The sequence below is a fragment of the Rhipicephalus microplus genome, unplaced genomic scaffold (assembly GCF_043290135.1).
Source record: "Rhipicephalus microplus isolate Deutch F79 unplaced genomic scaffold, USDA_Rmic scaffold_16, whole genome shotgun sequence".
NCBI lineage: Eukaryota > Metazoa > Arthropoda > Arachnida > Ixodida > Ixodidae > Rhipicephalus > Rhipicephalus microplus.
In genome coordinates, this window is record NW_027464589.1 from 17,364,478 (window position 1) to 17,387,311 (window position 22,834).

The following is a 22,834-nucleotide window of genomic DNA, read 5'->3' on the forward strand; positions in this document are numbered from 1 at the left end:
AGCCAATTGCGCCACGGAAACAGTCGTGCTCCACTCTCACCACCATCAGAACATATCTTCAAAGCTATCAGCGCAAAGCAAAAAGCAAAACACCATTCCTGGGAAGGCTTGAACCTCCAACTTTTCGGTTAACAGCCGATCGCGCTGGCCAATTGCGCCACGGAGACAGTCCTGCGCCCTGCGCCACTCTCACCACAATTAGAACATATCTTCAAACCTATAAGCCCAAAGAAAAGAAGCGCCGCACCACCACCGGGTGGGCTCGAACCTCCAACCTTTCGGTTAACAGCAGATCGCGCTAGCCAATTGCGCCACGGAGAATATCGTGCTCCACTCTCACCACCATCAGAACATATCTTCAAAGCTATCAGCGCAAAGAAAAAAGCAACACACCCCACCCGGGAGGGCTCGAACCTCCAACTTTTCGGTTAACGGCCGTTCGCGCTAGCCAATTGCGCCACGCGGACAGTCCTGCTCCACTCTCTCTACCGTCAGACCATTTCTTCAAAGCTATCACCCCAAAGAAAAAAAAAGCGCCGCACCACCACCGGGTGGGCTCGAACCTCCAACCTTTCGGTTAACAGCCGATCGCGCTAGCCAATTGCCCCACGGAGACAGTCGTGCTCCACTCTCACCACCGTCAGAACATTTCTTCAGAGCTATCACCCGAAAGAAAAAAGCGCCGCACCACCACCGGTTGGGCTCGAACTTCCAGCCTTTCGGTTAACAGCCGATCGCGCTAGCCAATTGCGCCACGAAGACAGTCCTGCTCCACTCTCACCACCATCAGAACATATCTTCAAAGCTATCAGCCCAGAGAAAAAAAAAAGCGCCGCACCACCACCGGGTGCGCTCGAACCTCCAACCTTTCGGTTAACGGCCGATCGCGCTAGCCAATTGCGCCACGGAGACAATAGTGCTCCACGCTCACCACCATCAGAACATATCTTCAAAGCTATCAGCGTAAAGAAAAAAGCAACACACCCCACCCGGGAAGGCTCGAACCTTCAACTTTTCGGTTTACAGCCGATCGCGCTAGCCAATGGAGCCACGGGGACAGTCCTGCTCCACTCTGACCACCGTCAGAACATTTCTTCAGAGCTATCAGCCCAAAGAAAAAAAAAGCGCCGCACCACCACCGGTTGGGCTCGAACCTCCAACCTTTCGGTTAACAGCCGATCGCGCTAGCGCATTGCGCCACGGAGACAGTCATGCTCCCCTCTCACCACCATCAGAACATATCTTCAAAGCTATCAGCCCAAAGAAAAAAAAGCACCGCACCACCACCGGGTGGGCTCGAACCTCCAACCTTTCGGTTAACAGCCGATCGCGCTAGCCAATTGCCCCACGGAGACAGTCGTGCTCCACTCTCACCACAATTGGAACATATCTTCAAAGCTATCAGCCCAAAGAAAAAAAAAGCGCCGCACCACCACCGGGTGGGCTCGAACCTCCAACCTTTCGGTTAACAGCAGATCGCGCTAGCCAATTGCGCCACGGAGACAATCGTGCTCCACTCTCACCACCATCAGAACATATCTTCAAAGCTATCAGCGCAAAGAAAAAAGCAACACACCCCACCCGGGAGGGCTCAAACCTCCAACTTTTTGGTTAACAGCCGATCGCGCTAGCCAGTTGCGCCACGGGGACAGTCCTGCTCCACTCTCACCACCGTCAGACCATTTCTTCAGAGCTATCACCCCAAAGAAAAAAAAAGCGCCGCACCACCACCGGGTGGGCTCGAACCTCCAATCTTTTGGTTAACAGCCGATCGCGCTAGCCAATTGCCCCACGGAGACAGTCGTGCTCCACTCTCACCACCGTCAGAACATTTCTTCAGAGCTATCACCCGAAAGAAAAAAAAAGCGCCGCACCACCACCGGTTGGGCTCGAACCTCCAACCTTTCGGTTAGCAGCCGATCGCGCTAGCCAATTGCGCCACGAAGACAGTCCTGCTCCACTCTCACCACCATCAGAACATATCTTCAAAGCTATTACCGCAAAGAAAAAAGCAACACACCACTCCCGGGAGGGCTCAAAACTTTAACCTTTCGGTTAACAGCCGATCGCGCTAGCCCATTGCGCCACAGAGACAGGCTTGCTCCCCTCTCACCACCATCAGAACATATCTTCAAAGCTATCAGCCCAAAGAAAAAAAAGGCACCGCACCACCACCGGGTGGGCTCGAACCTCCAACCTTTCGGTTAATAGCCGATCGCGCTAGCCAATTGCGCCACGGAGACAGTCGTGCTCCACTCTCACCACTGTCAGACCATTTCTTCAGAGCTATCACCCCAAAGAAAAAAAAAGCGCCGCACCACCACCGGGTGGGCTCGAACCTCCAACCTTTCGGTTAACAGCCGATCGCGCTAGCCAATTGCCCCACGGAGACAGTCGTGCTCCACTCTCACCACCGTCAGAACATTTCTTCAGAGCTATCACCCGAAAGAAAAAAGCGCCGCACCACCACCGGTTGGGCTCGAACTTCCAGCCTTTCGGTTAACAGCCGATCGCGCTAGCCAATAGCGCCACGAAGACAGTCCTGCTCCACTCTCACCACCATCAGAACATATCTTCAAAGCTAATACCGCAAAGAAAAAAGCAACACACCACTCCCGGGAGGGCTCAAAACTCCAACCTGTCGGTCAACAGCTGATCGCGCTAGCCCATTGCGCCACGGAGACAGCCCTGCTCCACTCTCACCACCATTAGAACATATCTTCAAAGCTATCAGCCCAGAGAAAAAAAAAACCGCCGCACCACCACCGGGTGGGCTCGAACCTCCAACCTTTCGGTTAACAGCCGACCGCACTAGCCCATTGCGCCACGGAGACAGTCTTGCTCCACTCTCACCACCATCAGAACATATCTTCAAAGCTATCAGCGCAAAGAAAAAAGCAACACACCACTCCCGGAAGGGCTCGAAACTCCAACCTTTCGGTCAACAGCCGATCGCGCTAGCACATTGCGCCACGGAGACAGTCTTGCTCCCCTCTCACCACCATCAGAACATATCTTCAAAGCTATCAGCGCAAAGCAAAAAGCAAAACACCATTCCCGGGAAGGCTCGAACCTCCAACTTTTCGGTTAACAGCCGATCGCGCTGGCCAATTGCGCCACGGAGACAGTCCTGCGCCACTCTCACCACAATTAGAATATATCTTCAAAGCTATAAGCCCAAAGAAAAGAAGCGCCGCACCACCACCGGGTGGGCTCGAACCTCCAACCTTTCGGTTAACAGCACATCGCGCTAGCCAATTGCGCCACGGAGAATATCGTGCTCCACTCTCACCACCATCAGAACATATCTTCAAAGCTGTCAGCGCAAAGAAAAAAGCAACACACCACTCCAGGGAGAGCTCGAAACTCCAAGCTTTCGGTTAACAGCCGATCGCGCTAGCCCATTGCGCCACGGAGGCAGTCTTGCTCCACTCTCAGCATCATCAGAACATATCTTCAAAGCTATCAGCGCAAAGAAAAAAAAGCGCTGCACCACAACGGGTGGGCTCGAACCTCCAACCTTTCGGTTAACAGCCGATCGCACTAGCCCATTGCGCCACGGAGATAGTCTTGCTCCACTCTCACCACCATCAGAACATATCTTCAAAGCTATCAGCGCAAAGAAAAAAGCAACACACCACACCCGGGAGGGCTCGAAACTCCATCCTTTCGGTCAACAGCCGATCGCGCTAGCGCATTGCGCCACGGAGACAGTCTTGCTCCCCTCTCACCACCATCACAACATATCTTCAAAGCTATCAGCTCAAAGAAAAAAAAGCACCGCACCACCACCGGGTGGGCTCGAACCTCCAACGTTTCGGTAAACAGCCGATCGCGCTAGCCAATTGCGCCACGGAAACAGTCGTGCTCCACTCTCACCACCATCAGAACATATCTTCAAAGCTATCAGCGCAAAGCAAAAAGCAAAACACCATTCCTGGGAAGGCTTGAACCTCCAACTTTTCGGTTAACAGCCGATCGCGCTGGCCAATTGCGCCACGGAGACAGTCCTGCGCCCTGCGCCACTCTCACCACAATTAGAACATATCTTCAAACCTATAAGCCCAAAGAAAAGAAGCGCCGCACCACCACCGGGTGGGCTCGAACCTCCAACCTTTCGGTTAACAGCAGATCGCGCTAGCCAATTGCGCCACGGAGAATATCGTGCTCCACTCTCACCACCATCAGAACATATCTTCAAAGCTATCAGCGCAAAGAAAAAAGCAACACACCCCACCCGGGAGGGCTCGAACCTCCAACTTTTCGGTTAACGGCCGTTCGCGCTAGCCAATTGCGCCACGCGGACAGTCCTGCTCCACTCTCTCTACCGTCAGACCATTTCTTCAAAGCTATCACCCCAAAGAAAAAAAAAGCGCCGCACCACCACCGGGTGGGCTCGAACCTCCAACCTTTCGGTTAACAGCCGATCGCGCTAGCCAATTGCCCCACGGAGACAGTCGTGCTCCACTCTCACCACCGTCAGAACATTTCTTCAGAGCTATCACCCGAAAGAAAAAAGCGCCGCACCACCACCGGTTGGGCTCGAACTTCCAGCCTTTCGGTTAACAGCCGATCGCGCTAGCCAATTGCGCCACGAAGACAGTCCTGCTCCACTCTCACCACCATCAGAACATATCTTCAAAGCTATCAGCCCAGAGAAAAAAAAAAGCGCCGCACCACCACCGGGTGCGCTCGAACCTCCAACCTTTCGGTTAACGGCCGATCGCGCTAGCCAATTGCGCCACGGAGACAATAGTGCTCCACGCTCACCACCATCAGAACATATCTTCAAAGCTATCAGCGTAAAGAAAAAAGCAACACACCCCACCCGGGAAGGCTCGAACCTTCAACTTTTCGGTTTACAGCCGATCGCGCTAGCCAATGGAGCCACGGGGACAGTCCTGCTCCACTCTGACCACCGTCAGAACATTTCTTCAGAGCTATCAGCCCAAAGAAAAAAAAAGCGCCGCACCACCACCGGTTGGGCTCGAACCTCCAACCTTTCGGTTAACAGCCGATCGCGCTAGCGCATTGCGCCACGGAGACAGTCATGCTCCCCTCTCACCACCATCAGAACATATCTTCAAAGCTATCAGCCCAAAGAAAAAAAAGCACCGCACCACCACCGGGTGGGCTCGAACCTCCAACCTTTCGGTTAACAGCCGATCGCGCTAGCCAATTGCCCCACGGAGACAGTCGTGCTCCACTCTCACCACAATTGGAACATATCTTCAAAGCTATCAGCCCAAAGAAAAAAAAAGCGCCGCACCACCACCGGGTGGGCTCGAACCTCCAACCTTTCGGTTAACAGCAGATCGCGCTAGCCAATTGCGCCACGGAGACAATCGTGCTCCACTCTCACCACCATCAGAACATATCTTCAAAGCTATCAGCGCAAAGAAAAAAGCAACACACCCCACCCGGGAGGGCTCAAACCTCCAACTTTTTGGTTAACAGCCGATCGCGCTAGCCAGTTGCGCCACGGGGACAGTCCTGCTCCACTCTCACCACCGTCAGACCATTTCTTCAGAGCTATCACCCCAAAGAAAAAAAAAGCGCCGCACCACCACCGGGTGGGCTCGAACCTCCAATCTTTTGGTTAACAGCCGATCGCGCTAGCCAATTGCCCCACGGAGACAGTCGTGCTCCACTCTCACCACCGTCAGAACATTTCTTCAGAGCTATCACCCGAAAGAAAAAAAAAGCGCCGCACCACCACCGGTTGGGCTCGAACCTCCAACCTTTCGGTTAGCAGCCGATCGCGCTAGCCAATTGCGCCACGAAGACAGTCCTGCTCCACTCTCACCACCATCAGAACATATCTTCAAAGCTATTACCGCAAAGAAAAAAGCAACACACCACTCCCGGGAGGGCTCAAAACTTTAACCTTTCGGTTAACAGCCGATCGCGCTAGCCCATTGCGCCACAGAGACAGGCTTGCTCCCCTCTCACCACCATCAGAACATATCTTCAAAGCTATCAGCCCAAAGAAAAAAAAGGCACCGCACCACCACCGGGTGGGCTCGAACCTCCAACCTTTCGGTTAATAGCCGATCGCGCTAGCCAATTGCGCCACGGAGACAGTCGTGCTCCACTCTCACCACAATCAGAACATAACTTCAAAGCTATGAGCGCAAAGAAAAAAGCAAAACATCACTCCCGGGAGGGCTCGAACCTCCAACGTTTCGGTTAACAGCCGATCGCGCTAGCCAATTGCGCCACGAAGACAGTCCTGCTCCACTCTCACCACCATCAGAACATATCTTCAAAGCTATCAGCGCAAAGAAAAAAGCAAAACACCACTCCCGGGAGGGCTCGAACCTCCAACCTTTCGGTTAACAGCCGATCGCGCTAGCCAATTGCGCCACGAAGACAGTCCTGCCCCACTCTCACCACCATCAGAACATGTCTTCAAAGCTATTACCGCAAAGAAAAAAGCAACGCACCACTCCCGGGAGGGCTCAAAACTTTAACCTTTCGGTTAACAGCCGATCGCGCTAGCCCATTGCGCCACAGAGACAGGCTTGCTCCCCTCTCACCACCATCAGAACATATCTTCAAAGCTATCACCCCAAAGAAAAAAAAAGCGCCGCACCACCACCGGGTGGGCTTGAACCTCGAACTTTTTGGTTAACAGCCGATCGCGCTAGCCAATTGCCCCTCGGAGACAGTCGTGCTCCACTCTCACCACCGTCAGAACATTTCTTCAGAGCTATCACCCGAAAGAAAAAAAAAAGCGCATACCACCACCGGTTGGGCTCGAACCTCCAACCTTTCAGTTAACAGTCGATCGCGCTAGCCAATTGCGCCACGAAGACAGTCATGCTTCACTCTCACCACCATCAGAACATATCTTCAAAGTTATTACCGCAAAGAAAAAAGCAACACACCACTCCAGGGAGGGCTCGAAACTCCAACCTTTAGGTTAACAGCCGATTGCGCTAGCCCATTGCGCCACGGAGACAGTCCTGCTCTACTCTCACAACCATCAGAACATATCTTCAAAGCTATCAGCCCAAAGAAAAAAAAGCGCCCTACCACCACCGGGTGGGTTCGAACCTCCGACCTTTTGGTTAACAGCCGATCGCGCTAGCCGATTGCGCCATGAAGACAGCCCTGCTCCACTCTCACCACCATAAGAACATATCTTCAAAGCTATTAGCCAAAAGAAAAAAAGCGCCACACCACCACCGAGTGGGCTCGAACTACCAACTTTTCAGTTAACAGCCGATCACGCTAGCCAATTGCGCCACGGAGACAGTCCTGCTCCACTCTCACCACCATCACAACATATCTTCAAAGCTGTCATCAAAGAAAAAAAAGCGCCGCACCACCACCGGGTGGGCTCGAAACTCCAACCTTTCGGTTAACTGCCGATCGGGCTAGCCAATGGCGCCACAGAGACAGTCCTGCTCCACTCTTACCACCATTAGAACATATCTTGAAAGCTATCAGCCCAAAGAAAAAAAAGCGCCGCACCACCAACGCGTGGGCTCCAACCTCCAACTTTCCGGTTAGCAGCCGATCACGCTAGCCAATTGCGCCACGGAGACAGTCCTGCTCCACTCTCACCACCATCAGAACATATCTTAAAGCTATCAGTCCACAGAAAAAAAGCGCCACACCACCACTTGGGTGGGCTCGAACCTCCAACCTTTCGGTTAACAGCCGATCGCGCTAGCCAATTGCCCCACGGAGACAGTCGTGCTCCACTCTCACCACCGTCAGAACATTTCTTCAGAGCTATCACCCCAAAGAAAAAAAAGCGCTGCACCACCACCGGTTGGGCTCGAACCTCCAACCTTTCGGTTAACAGCCGATCGCGCCAGCCAATTGCGCCACGAAGACAGTCCTGCTCCACTCTCACCACCATCAGAACATATTTTCAAAGCTATTACCGCAAAGAAAAAAGCAACACACCACTCCCTGGAGGGCTCGAAACTCCAAGCTTTCGGTTAACAGCCGATCGCGCTAGCCCATTGCGCCACGGAGGCAGTCTTGCTCCACTCTCAGCATCATCAGAACATATCTTCAAAGCTATCAGCGCAAAGAAAAAAAAGCGCTGCACCACAACGGGTGGGCTCGAACCTCCAACCTTTCGGTTAACAGCCGATCGCACTAGCCCATTGCGCCATGGAGACAGTCGTGCTCCACTCTCACCACCATCAGAACATATCTTTAAAGCTATCAGCGCAAAGAAAAAAGCAACACACCACTCCCGGGAGGGCTCGAAACTCCAACCTTTCGGTCAACAGCCGATCGTGCTAGCGCATTGCGCCACGGAGACAGTCTTGCTCCCCTCTCACCACCATCACAACATATCTTCAAAGCTATCAGCCCAAAGAAAAAAAAGCACCGCACCACCACCGGGTGGGCTCGAACCTCCAACCTTTCGGTAAACAGCCGATCGCGCTAGCCAATTGCGCCACGGAGACTTTTTTTTTCTTTATTGCCTTGCAAATCATGACTGTTCACATTTTACATATATACATATTGGTCCATATTCAAGTGCGCCACAAAATACACCCAAAGAATTCATTGAGGTACCGTCAGCTCTTGGCTGACTATTAATCAATACTTGGGCATTCGTAACAATCGCTCAATGCACCCAATCCAGTCTGGCACATCCTCTTGGCTTTTCAGCATTTCAAGAAAATGGCACACAGATTTGCAAAAATATTGGCGCACAGCTAGCACTTCTACATCCGCGTTTTCAAAGGCACATCGGGATTTCCATATACTGTGCAGGCCCAGAAGCATGATAAGATCATAAGGTACATCTGCCTCGTTTTTAACCGAAAGAAAACGGATGTCATGTGGACCTAACGGTAATTCTTTTTTCAAGGTTCTTTGCAGTATATCCCAGAAAAAACCCCGCTCCAGCAATCTATAAACACGTGTTCAATTGTTTCCGGTTTATTACAGAAGTGGCAATTGTGCTCCATGGCACGAATATTCCCTTATCCTGCAACCACGTTTTAACTGGTAAGGTACCAGTATGTAATTTAAAAAAAAAGTTTTGACCCCTGGCCCTACAAGCATTCTTTTAACACGTTTCAGAACATCCTGTCCTGGGCCTGCACATTATAGCTGATGGTACAATGGAACAGGCAGTAAAACATCGACAAGGTCTCTATACAATTTTTTACGTGGTACTTCAGCCAGATACTCTAACGAAAATCTTACTGACAAAAAGCGGAAAGACGAAACAACTTCTTTAAAATACCCTTGTATTGGTCCTTGCATATTTGATGATGATACGAGAAATCCCGGCAGCACTCTAGATAACCTTAGTTGTATAACAGTTCTCAAAAAGGGGTCATCCACATCACGCAGAAAAAGGAAACGATTGACAAGTTGTCTTATGTACAAATGAACTAATCCGAGTCCACCATCTCTAACTTTTCTGAAAAGGTTTGTGCGGCTTGATCTTTCCCATACAGAGCTCCATATGAAAATTGCAAATACTCTTTGTATTTTCTGTACACTTATTCTACTGCAGTGCAAAACCTGCATTACGTACCACAGCTTGCTCACCAGAAACAAGTTGCATGTTGTGGCCCGTGCAAATATCGAAATACCCCAACCTTTCCATTTTTCTACATCAATGCGCAATGCCTGTGTTTCTTTTTTCCAATACGGTTCACTGTCATGATAGAACTCCAGCGGCACTCCTAAATACTTCACTGGTGTTTCCTGCCATTCAATGTTTAGAAATACTCTTGGCGTGACGTCCCATTCCCCATGCCAGAAGCCAAGGCACTTATCCCAGTTCACGGCACTACCACTCGCCTGGCAAAAAGTTTTCACGGCATTTACAGCATGCATTATACTCTCATAATTTGTACAGAAAACTGCAATGTCGTCTGCGTATGCGAGGAGGCTAACCTCAGCTTCATGCAGTTTAAAGCCGCTTATTGCAGGGTTATTAATTACACTTAAGCAGAAAGGTTCAATGAAAATAGCAAAAAGCAGGGGCGATAGTGGACACCCCTGTCTCACTGACCGCAGCACAGGTATACGCTCACCCGCAGTTTTATTTAATACCAATCTCGTCGTGCATCCAGTGTAAGCCATGCGCACTCCTTCGCTAATCAAACTCCCTACGTTAATGTGCTCAAGTAATGAAAGGAGCACGTCGTGCGGCACGCGATCAAATGCCTTTTCGAGGTCAATTTGAAGCATGGCAACATTGAGATGCATAACGTCACAACTTTCTAGGATTGATCGTGCTATGTTTATGTTGGTCATTATTTTCCTTCCCTTTATGCCACAAGTTTGGTGGGGCCCAATCAGTTTTGTCATAACTGTCTGGAGTTTTCTGGCCAATATTTTCATCAATATTTTATAGTCAACATTAGTTAGGCTAATTGGTCTATATGCAGTAACACTTCTTAATTCCGCGGGATCTTCTGTTTTAGGTATTAAGACCGTGTGGGCTGACGAAAACGATTGTGGAAGTTGTTTACACTTAAAAGCCTCGTTAAATACCTCCCTCAAAATAGGTGAAACTACGTGTTTGAATTCCTTGTACACTGCAGCACTAAGGCCATCTGGTCCTGGAGACTTACCATTGTTTAACTTATCAATTGCTTTTTCAACTTCTCGCTCTGTTATAGGCGATTCTAAAATTTTCTTTCTTTCGTCATCAAGTCTTGGCATTAATGAAATGAAATCGCTATTAAAACGTTCTGCGTGTACACTGGTTGGTGTGAATAACTCTTTGTAATATTCGAAAAAAGCACCGGCGATTGCTTCTTTCGTATGGCACCTTGTTCCTTTATATTCTATTTCTCTTATTTCATTCTTACAGGCATGTCTCTTCTCAGCTCCAAGAGCTCGTTTTGTTGGCATTTCTCCCGCTACCAAGTTTTCTGCTCGAGCTCGAATCAATGCTCCACGATAACGTTTTTGGTCTATCAACTCTAGCTTCTGTTTAGTTATGTTTATCTCCTCTGAAAATGTTCCGGCCTGAGTACATTCATCCACTACTAACTGTTGCAAGTTTTCACGCAAGCGCACTTCAAGTTCTTTTTCAGCATGTCTCAGGATACTGGCTCTCTCAAGTGCTTTCAATTTAATGGTCTGTTTAAATATTTCCCACTTATGTCCCCAGGATTCAAGTGTTCTATTTGCTAAGTCTTCTATGCCCTCTAGAAAAATCCGATTAAACTCTTCATCCTTTAGTAGCTTTACATTAAATTTCCAGAGGTCCCAAGAGAAATGTTTGTTATTCCTTTTATGTTTACCCATTGAGAATGAAACCAAACAATGATCACTAAACGTAACAGGTGTAACTCTGTAATCACGGCACGAAGGAATGATTTCGGAAGACACATATACTCTGTCAAGTCTAGCATGGCTTGAACGCTGAAAGTGGGTAAACATAACCGCTTTTCCACTGCAAAGACATTCACCCACGTCCTCTAGCTGAGCTTTCGCCACCATATCAATTAAAACGGCAGTGCTTAAATCTCTGTATGGCCTGGAACTTTATTTATCTATACTCGAACAAACGCAGTTGAAATCCCCAGCCAAAATTAGTTTACGTTCACATTTTAAATACACATCAAGTTTTTCAAGAAACTCCTTTTGATCTTGAATGACAGTGGGTGCGTACACACAGATTACTCTCCATTTTTCTCTTGGTAGGGATAAATCACATATAATAAAACGACCCGCCTCGCAGGTAGTTACAGACTCCACTTTCGCATTAAGGCTCTGCCGAATTAACAAGAGGCAACCTGCAGATGTACCTACTGCGTGACAAACGCACACATCAAACAGTCTCGTGAAAGGCTGCACCATTCGCTCAGCGTGCTCTTCACTCTCTACTTTAGTTTCCTGTACAGCGACGATGTCCAGATCTTGTTCTATAATCAGGCGGTAAAGCTGGTTTTGCCGCCGTTTGGCAGAAAGCCCACGTACATTTAGCGTCGCAAATCTAATCGTCGCCATCGTGATAAGAGAAAGCCGAGCGAAAGACGCTTAGCTTACCAACACCTAAACAACTGTCCGGCCGACGCTCAAGGCGTCGTCCCGTCGCCGCCGCGTGAAAGCGACGACGAACGCAGGCGGCCAGCACCTCGAGACTTTTTGGAGCCAGCCACTCGCCACTGCCCTTGATCTTCCTGGGTCAGACGCTGCTGGGACGCCGCGTCTCCCTCATTCAGGCGTCGCTTTACTGGCGTAACCTCAACTCTCTCCATGTCCGAAGTAGCGTCGGACCCGATGACTGGTTCAGCCTTGTGCTGGGTTTCCATTTGAGTCGAACGCCGTGGCGTTGGAGTGCCCACAACCGTATTTTCATCTGTGCCTGCGTCTTGCTTAGGTGTCTCCGTCTTTTCCTCGCTGGTCGCCACTGCATGAGACGCCTCCTCTCCTGCCTTCGACGCCGCGGCCCTCTCTGCTTCCTCTTCATCCATGAGCAATTCACTGTGGTCGGCATTTGTTGCTCGACTTGCTGCACTGGCATAGGAACGAGTACAGTCCGCCTGCTCATGCCCAAAAGCGCGACAACCAGCGCACCTGGGCACCCTGCAGTCGCGACGAATGTGTCCCGTGTTCCGGCAATGCAGGCACAGCGGTGCTCTTCCTGGCACGACCACCAGTGCCATGCCGCATCCGAGACGCATCTGGTGGGGTATGCGATCCGTAGTAACGCCTTCTTTAGGTAGTAGCCGAACGAATCTTGTGGTTGACTCAACTCCTTCGAAGTCTTCGTCTCTCCACTTGTCGCTGATAACTTCTTTCACTTCACCGTACTCCCGGAAAGCACGCCGTATAGTCTCTGCGTTGACGTCAAAGGCTACCCAATGCAACTTGAGACTCACCTCTTGCCTTTCTGGGTCGACGACGACGCAGGGCCGGTCTTTCACGGAGAGTAGGCCAGCGTCCAGAACTATCTTTTTGGCTTCATCTGTCTTCATGTTAAGAAGCCAGACGTGCGACATCTGATACGCTCCTATGCCGCTTACCTCTTGAATGATGCCTAGTTCCTTGAGCGGCTTTCGGAAGTCGTTAATCCCGTACGGACGCGCTGCGATGTCGCAGTGCAGAACCAACGTGCGTCTGAATCCTTCTCCTGTGGGCAGTGGTGGCAGAATTAAACGGTAGTCCTTGGGAAGCGATGTGCACGAGAAACCGCGGCCAGCGTCGGCCGCTGTAACAGCTCTTGAGGAGCCTGCCATCCTGTGTCCGCACGCGTCGGTGACCAGAAGCAGAATGATTGCGCCACGGAGACAGTCCTGCTCCACTCTCACCACCATCAGAACATATCTTCAAAGCTATCAGCGCAAAGCAAAAAGCAAAACACCATTCCCGGGAGGGCTCGAACCTCCAACTTTTCGGTTAACAGCCGATCGCGCTGGCCAATTGCGCCACGGAGACAGTCCTGCGCCACTCTCACCACAATTGGAACATATCTTCAAAGCTATAAGCCCAAAGAAAAAAAAAGCGCCGCACGACCACCGGGTGGGCTCGAACCTCCAACCTTTCGGTTAACAGCAGATCGCGCTAGCCAATTGCGCCACGGAGACTATCGTGCTCCACTCTCACCACCATCAGAACATATCTTCAAAGCTATCAGCGCAAAGAAAAAAGCAACACACCCCACCCGGGAGGGCTCGAACCTCCAACTTTTCGGTTAACAGCCGATCGTGCTAGCCAATTGCGCCACGGGGACAGTCCTGCTCCACTCTCACCACCGTCAGACCATTTCTTCAGAGCTATCACCCCAAAGAAAAAAAAGCGCCGCACCACCACCAAGTGGGCTCGAACCTCCAACCTTTCGGTTAACAGCCGATCGCGCTACCCAATTGCCCCACGGAGACAGTCGTGCTCCACTCTCACCACCGTCAGAACATTTCTTCAGAGCTATCACCCGAAAGCAAAAAAAGCGCCGCACCACCACCGGTTGGGCTCGAACCTCCAGCCTTTCGGTTAACAGCCGATCGCGCTAGCCAATTGCGCCACGAAGACAGTCCTGCTCCACTCTCACCACCATCAGAACATACCTTCAAAGCTATTACCGCAAAGAAAAAAGCAACACACCACTCCCGGGTGGGCTCGAACCTCCAACCTTTCGGTTAACAGCCGATCGCACTAGCCCATTGCGCCACGGAGACAGTCTTGCTTCACTCTCACCACCATCAGAACATATCTTCAAAGCTATCAGCGCAAAGAAAAAAGCAACACACCACTCCAGGGAGGGCTCGAAACTCCAACCTTTCGGTCAACAGCCGATCGCGCTAGCGCATTGCGCCACGGAGACAGTCTTGCTCCCCTCTAACCACCATCACAACATATCTTCAAAGCTATCAGCCCAAGGAAAAAAAAGCACCGCACCACCACCGGGTGGGCTCGAACCTCCAACCTTTCGGTAAACAGCCGATCGCGCTAGCCAATTGCGCCACGGAGACAGTCGTGCTCCACTCTCACCACCATCAGAACATATCTTCAAAGCTATCAGCGCAAAGAAAAAAGCAAAACACCACTCTCGGGAGGGCGCGAACCTCCAACTTTTCGGTTAACAGCCGATCGCGCTGGCCAATTGCGCCACGGAGACAGTCCTGCGCCACTCTCACCAAAATTAGAACATATCTTCAAAGCTATCAGCCCAAAGAAAAAAAAGCGCCAAACCACCACCGGGTGGGCTCGAACCTCCAACCTTTCGGTTAACAGCAGATCGCGCTAGCCAATTGCGCCACGGAGAATATCGTGCTCCACTCTCACCACCATCAGAACATATCTTCAAAGCTATCAGCGCAAAGAAAAAAGCAACACACGCCACCCGGGAGACTCGAACCTCCAACTTTTCGGTTAACAGCCGATCGCGCTAGCCAATTGCGCCACGGGGACAGTCCTGCTCCACTCTCACCACCGTCAGACCATTTCTTCAGAGCTATCACCCCAAAGAAAAAAAAAGCGCCTCACCACCACCGGGTGGGCTCGAACCTCCAACCTTTCGGTTAACAGCCGATCGCGCTAGCCAATTGCCCCACGGAGACAGTCGTGCTCCACTCTCACCACCGTCAGAACATTTCTTCAGAGCTATCACCCGAAAGAAAAAAAGCGCCGCACCACCACCGGTTGGGCTCGAACTTCCAGCCTTTCGGTTAACAGCCGATCGCGCTAGCCAATTGCGCCACGAAGACAGTCCTGCTCCACTCTCACCACCATCAGAACATATCTTCAAAGCTATTACCGCAAAGAAAAAAGCAACACACCACTCCCGGGAGGGCTCAAAACTTTAACCTTTCGGTTAACAGCCGATCGCACTAGCCCATTGCGCCACGGAGGCAGTCTTGCTCCACTCTCACCATCATCAGAACATTTCTTCAGAGCTATCACCCGAAAGAAGAAAAAAAGCGCCGCACCACCACCGGTTGGACTCGAACCTCCAACCTTTCGGTTAACAGCCGATCGCGCTAGCCAATTGCGCCACGAAGACAGTCCTGCTCCACTCTCACCACCATCAGAACATATCTTCAAAGCTATCAGCCCAAAGAAAAAAAAGCACCGCACCACCACCGGGTGGGCTCGAACCTCCAACCTTTCGGTTAACAGCCGATCGCGCTAGCCAATTGCGCCACGGAGACAGTCGTGCTCCACTCTCACCACCATCAGAACATATCTTCAAAGCTATCAGCGCAAAGAAAAAATCAAAACACCACTCCCGGGAGGGCTCGAACCTCCAACTTTTCGGTTAACAGCCGATCGCGCTGGCCAATTGCGCCACGGAGACAGTCCTGCGCCACTCTCACCACAATTAGAACATATCTTCAAAGCTATCAGCCCAAAGAAGAAAAGCGCCGCACCACCACCTGGTGGGCTTGAACCTCCAACCTTTTGGTTAACAGCCGATCGCGCTAGCCAATTGCCCCACGGAGACAGTCGTGCTCCACTCTCACCACCGTCAGAACATTTCTTCAGAGCTATCACCCGAAAGAAAAAAAAGCGCCGCACCACCACCGCTTGGGCTCGAACCTCCAACCTTTCGGTTAACAGCCGATCGCGCTAGCCAATTGCGCCACGATGACAGTCCTGCTCCACTCTCACCACCATCAGAAAATATCTTCAAAGCTATTACCGCAAAGAAAAAAGCAACACACCACTCCCGGGAGGGCTCAAAACTTTAACCTTTCGGTTAACAGCCGATCGCGCTAGCCCATTGCGCCACAGAGACAGGCTTGCTCCCCTCTCACCACCATCAGAACATATCTTCAAAGCTATCAGCCCAAAGAAAAAAAGCACCGCACCACCACCGGGTGGGCTCCAACCTCCAACCTTTCGGTTAATAGCCGATCGCGCTAGCCAATTGCGCCACGAAGACAGTCGTGCTCCACTCTCACCACAATCAGAACATATCTTCAAAGCTAACAGCGCAAAGAAAAAAGCAAAACACTACTCCCGGGAGGGCTCGAACCTCCACCTTTTCGGTTAACAGCCGATCGCGCTGGCCAATTGCGCCACGGAGACAGTCCTGCTCTACTCTCACCACCATCAGAACATATCTTCAAAGCTAACAGCCCAAAAAAAAAAAGCGCCATACCACCACCGGGTGGGCTCGAACCTCCGACCTTTTGGTTAACAGCCGATCGCGCTAGCCGATTGCGCAATGAAGGCAGTCCTGCTCCACTCTCACCACCATCACAACATATCTTCAAAGCTATCAGCCCAAAGAAAAAAAAGCGCCGCACCACCACCGGGTGGGCTCGAACTACCAACTTTTCGGTTAACAGCCGATCACGCTAGCCAATTGCGCCACGGAGACAGTCCTGCTCCACTCTCACCACCATCAGAACTTATCCTTAAAGCTATCAGCCCAAAGAAAAAAAAGTGCCGCACCATCACCGGGTGGGCTTGAACTACCAACTTTTTGGTTAACAGCCGATCACGCTAGCCAATTGCGCCACGGAGACAGTCCTGCTCCACTCTCACCACCATCAGAACATATCTTCAAAGCTATCAGCCCAAAAAAAAGCGCCGCACCACCACCGGGTGGGCTCGAACCTCCAACTTTTCTATTAACAGCCGATCACGCTAGCCAATTGCGCCACGGAGACAGTCCTGCTTCACTCTCACCACCATCATAACATATCTTCAAAGCTATCAGCCCAAAGAAAAAAAAGCGCCGCACCGCCACCGGGTGGGCTCGAAACTCCAACCTTTCGGTTAACTGCCGATCGCGCTAGCCAATGGCGCCACGGAGACAGTCCTGCTCCACTCTTACCACCATTAGATCATATCTTGAAAGCTATCAGCCCAAAGAAAAAAAAGCGCCGCACCACCAACGCGTGGGCTCGAACCTCTAACATTCCGGTTAACTGCCGATCACGCTAGCCAATTGCGCCACGGAGACAGTCCTGCTCCACTCTCACCACCATCAGAACATATCTTAAAGCTATCAGCCCACAGAAAAAAAGCGCCACACCACCACCGGGAGAGCTTGAACCTCCAACTTTTCGGTTAACAGCCGATCGCACTAGCCCATTTCGCCACGGAGACAGTCTTGCTCCACTCTCACCACCATCAGAACATATCTTCAAAGCTATCAGCGCAAAGAAAAAAGCAACACACCACTCCCGGGAGGGCTCGAAACTCCAACCTTTCGGTCAAAAGCCGATCGCGCTAGCGCATTGCGCCACGGAGACAGTCTTGCTCCCATCTCACCACCATCAGAACATATCTTCAAAGCTATCAGCCCAAAGAAAAAAAAGCACCGCACCACCACCGGGTGGGCTCGAACCTCCAACCTTTCGGTTAACAGCCGATCGCGCTAGCCAATTGCGCCACGGAGACAGTCGTGCTCCACTCTCACCACCATCAGAACATATCTTCAAAGCTATCAGCGCAAAAAAAAGCAAAACACCACTCCCGGGAGGGCTCGAACCTCAAACGTTTCGGTTAACAGCCGATCGCGCTGGCCAATTGCGCCACGGGGACAGTCCCGCTCCACTCTCACCACCGTCAGACCATTTCTTCAGAACTATCACCCCAAAGAAAAAAAAAGCGCCGCACCACCACCGGGTGGGCTCGAACCTCCAACCTTTCGGTTAACAGCCGATCGCGCTAGCCAATTGCCCCACGGAGACAGTCGTGCACCACTCTTACCACCGTCAGAACATTTCTTTAGAGCTATCACCCCAAAGAAAAAAAAGCGCCGCACCACCACCGGTTGGGCTCGAACTTCCAGCCTTTCGGTTAACAGCCGATCGCGCTAGCCAATTGCGCCACGAAGACAGTCCTGCTCCACTCTCACCACCATCAGAACATATCTTCAAAGCTATTACCGCAAAGAAAAAAGCAACACACCACTCCCGGGAGGGCTCAAAACTTTAACCTTTCGGTTAACAGCCGATCGCACTAGCCCATTGCGCCATCGAAGCAGTCTTGCTCCACTCTCACCATCATCAGAACATATCTTCAAAGCAATGAGCGCAAAGAAAAAGAAGCGCTGCACCACCACCGGGTGTGCTCGAACCTCCAACCGTTCGGTTAACAGCCGATCGCGCTAGCTCCTTGCGCCACGGAGACAGTCCTGCTCCACTCTCACCACCGTTAGAACATTTCTTCAGAGCTATCAGCCCAAAGAAAAAAAAGCGTCGCACCACCACTCGGGTGGGCTCGAACCTCCAACCTTTCGGTTAACAGCCGATCGCGCTAGCCAATTGCCCCACGGAGACAGTCGTGCTCCACTCTCACCACCGTCAGAACATTTCTTATGAGCTATCACCCCAAAGAAAAAAAAGCGCTGCACCACCACTGGTTGGGCTCGAACCTCCAACCTTTCGGTTAACAGCCGACCGCGCTAGCCAATTGCGCCACAGACAGTCCTGCTCCACTCTCACCACCATCAGAACATATCTTCAAAGCTATTACCGCAAAGAAAAAAGCAACACACCACTCCCGGGAAGGCTCGAACCTTCAACTTTTCGGTTAACAGCCGATCACGCTAGCCAATCGCGCCACGGGGACAGTCCTGCTCCACTCTGACCACCGTCAGAACATTTCTTCAGAGCTATCAGCCCGAAGAAAAAAAAAGCGCCGCACCACCACCGGGTGGGCTCGAACCTCAAACCTTTCGGTTAACAGCCGATCGCGCTAGCGCATTGCGCCACGGAGACAGTCTTGCTCCCCTCTCACCACCATCAGAACATATCTTCAAAGCTATCAGCCCAAAGAAAAAAAAGCGCCGCACCACCACCGGGTGGGCTCGAAACTCCAACCTTTCGGTTAACTGCCGATCGCGCTAGCCAATGGCGCCACGGAGACAGTCCTGCTCCACTCTTACCACCATTAGATCATATCTTGAAAGCTATCAGCGCAAAGAAAAAAAAGCGCCGCACCACCAACGCGTGGGCTCGAACCTCTAACATTCCGGTTAACTGCCGATCACGCTAGCCAATTGCGCCACGGAGACAGTCCTGCTCCACTCTCACCACCATCAGAACATATCTTAATCCTATCAGCCCACAGAAAAAAAGCGCCACACCACCACCGGGAGAGCTTGAACCTCCAACTTTTCGGTTAACAGCCAATCGCGCTAGCCAATTGCGCCACGGAGACAGTCCTGCTCCACTCTCACCACCGTTAGAACATTTCTTCAGAGCTATCAGCCCAAAGAAAAAAAAGCGTCGCACCACCACTCGGGTGGGCTCGAACCTCCAACCTTTCGGTTAACAGCCGATCGCGCTAGCCAATTGCCCCACGGAGACAGTCGTGCTCCACTCTCACCACCGTCAGAACATTTCTTATGAGCTATCACCCCAAAGAAAAAAAAGCGCTGCACCACCACTGGTTGGGCTCGAACCTCCAACCTTTCGGTTAACAGCCGACCGCGCTAGCCAATTGCGCCACGAAGACAGTCCTGCTCCACTCTCACCACCATCAGAACATATCTTCAAAGCTATTACCGCAAAGAAAAAAGCAACACACCACTCCCGGGAGGGCTCGAAACTCCAAGCTTTCGGTTAACAGCCGATTGCGCTAGCCCATTGCGCCACGGCTGCAGTCTTGCTCCACTCTCAGCATCATCAGAACATATCTTCAAAGCTATCAGCGCAAAGAAATAAAAGCGCTGCACCACAACGGAGGGGCTCGAACCTGCAACCTTTCGGTTAACAGCCGATCGCACTAGCCCATTTCGCCACGGAGACAGTCTTGCTCCACTCTCACCACCATCAGAACATATCTTCAAAGCTATCAGCGCAAAGAAAAAAGCAACACACCACTCCCGGGAGGGCTCGAAACTCCAACCTTTCGGTCAAAAGCCGATCGCGCTAGCGCATTGCGCCACGGAGACAGTCTTGCTCCCATCTCACCACCATCAGAACATATCTTTAAAGCTATCAGCCCAAAGAAAAAAAAGCACCGCACCACCACCGGGTGGGCTCGAACCTCCAACCTTTCGGTTAACAGCCGATCGCGCTAGCCAATTGCGCCACGGAGACAGTCGTGCTCCACTCTCACCACCATCAGAACATATCTTCAAAGCTATCAGCGCAAAAAAAGCAAAACACCACTCCCGGGAGGGCTCGAACCTCAAACGTTTCGGTTAACAGCCGATCGCGCTGGCCAATTGCGCCACGGGGACAGTCCCGCTCCACTCTCACCACCGTCAGGCCATTTCTTCAGGGCTATCACCCCAAAGAAAAAAAAAGCGCCGCACCACCACCGGGTGGGCTCGAACCTCCAACCTTTTCGTTAACAGCCGATCGCGCTAGCCAATTGCCCCACGGAGACAGTCGTGCTCCACTCTTACCACCGTCAGAACATTTCTTTAGAGCTATCACCCCAAAGAAAAAAAAGCGCCGCACCACCACCGGTTGGGCTCGAACTTCCAGCCTTTCGGTTAACGGCCGATCGCGCTAGCCAATTGCGCCACGGAGACAATAGTGCTGCACGCTCACCACCATCAGAACATATCTTCAAAGCTATCAGCGTAAAGAAAAAAGCAACACACCCGACCAGGGAAGGCTCGAACCTTCAACTTTTCGGTTAACAGCCGATCGCGCTAGCCAATCGCGCCACGGGGACAGTCCTGCTCCACTCTGACCACCGTCAGAACATTTCTTCAGAGCTATCAGCCCGAAGAAAAAAAAAAGCGCCGCACCACCACCGGGTGGGCTCGAACCTCCAACCTTTCGGTTAACAGCCGATCGCGCTAGCCAATTGCGCCACGGAGACAATCGTGCTCCACTCTCACCACCATCAGAACATATCTTCTAAGCTATCAGCGCAAAAAAAAAGCAACACACCCCACCCGGGAGGGCTCGAACCTCCAACCGTTCGGTTAACAGCCGATCGCGCTAGCTCCTTGCGCCACGGAGACAGTCCTGCTCCACTCTCACCACCGTTAGAACATTTCTTCAGAGCTATCAGCCCAAAGAAAAAAAAGCGTCGCACCACCACTCGGGTGGGCTCGAACCTCCAACCTTTCGGTTAACAGCCGATCGCGCTAGCCAATTGCCCCACGGAGACAGTCGTGCTCCACTCTCACCACCGTCAGAACATTTCTTATGAGCTATCACCCCAAAGAAAAAAAAGCGCTGCACCACCACTGGTTGGGCTCGAACCTCCAACCTTTCGGTTAACAGCCGACCGCGCTAGCCAATTGCGCCACGAAGACAGTCCTGCTCCACTCTCACCACCATCAGAACATATCTTCAAAGCTATTACCGCAAAGAAAAAAGCAACACACCACTCCCGGGAAGGCTCGAACCTTCAACTTTTCGGTTAACAGCCGATCACGCTAGCCAATCGCGCCACGGGGACAGTCCTGCTCCACTCTGACCACCGTCAGAACATTTCTTCAGAGCTATCAGCCCGAAGAAAAAAAAAGCGCCGCACCACCACCGGGTGGGCTCGAACCTCAAACCTTTCGGTTAACAGCCGATCGCACTAGCGCATTGCGCCACGGAGACAGTCTTGCTCCCCTCTCACCACCATCAGAACATATCTTCAAAGCTATCAGCCCAAAGAAAAAAAAGCGCCGCACCACCACCGGGTGGGCTCGAAACTCCAACCTTTCGGTTAACTGCCGATCGCGCTAGCCAATGGCGCCACGGAGACAGTCCTGCTCCACTCTTACCACCATTAGATCATATCTTGAAAGCTATCAGCGCAAAGAAAAAAAAGCGCCGCACCACCAACGCGTGGGCTCGAACCTCTAACATTCCGGTTAACTGCCGATCACGCTAGCCAATTGCGCCACGGAGACAGTCCTGCTCCACTCTCACCACCATCAGAACATATCTTAATCCTATCAGCCCACAGAAAAAAAGCGCCACACCACCACCGGGAGAGCTTGAACCTCCAACTTTTCGGTTAACAGCCAATCGCGCTAGCCAATTGCGCCACGGAGACAGTCCTGCTCCACTCTCACCACCGTTAGAACATTTCTTCAGAGCTATCAGCCCAAAGAAAAAAAAGCGTCGCACCACCACTCGGGTGGGCTCGAACCTCCAACCTTTCGGTTAACAGCCGATCGCGCTAGCCAATTGCCCCACGGAGACAGTCGTGCTCCACTCTCACCACCGTCAGAACATTTCTTATGAGCTATCACCCCAAAGAAAAAAAAGCGCTGCACCACCACTGGTTGGGCTCGAACCTCCAACCTTTCGGTTAACAGCCGACCGCGCTAGCCAATTGCGCCACGAAGACAGTCCTGCTCCACTCTCACCACCATCAGAACATATCTTCAAAGCTATTACCGCAAAGAAAAAAGCAACACACCACTCCCGGGAGGGCTCGAAACTCCAAGCTTTCGGTTAACAGCCGATTGCGCTAGCCCATTGCGCCACGGCTGCAGTCTTGCTCCACTCTCAGCATC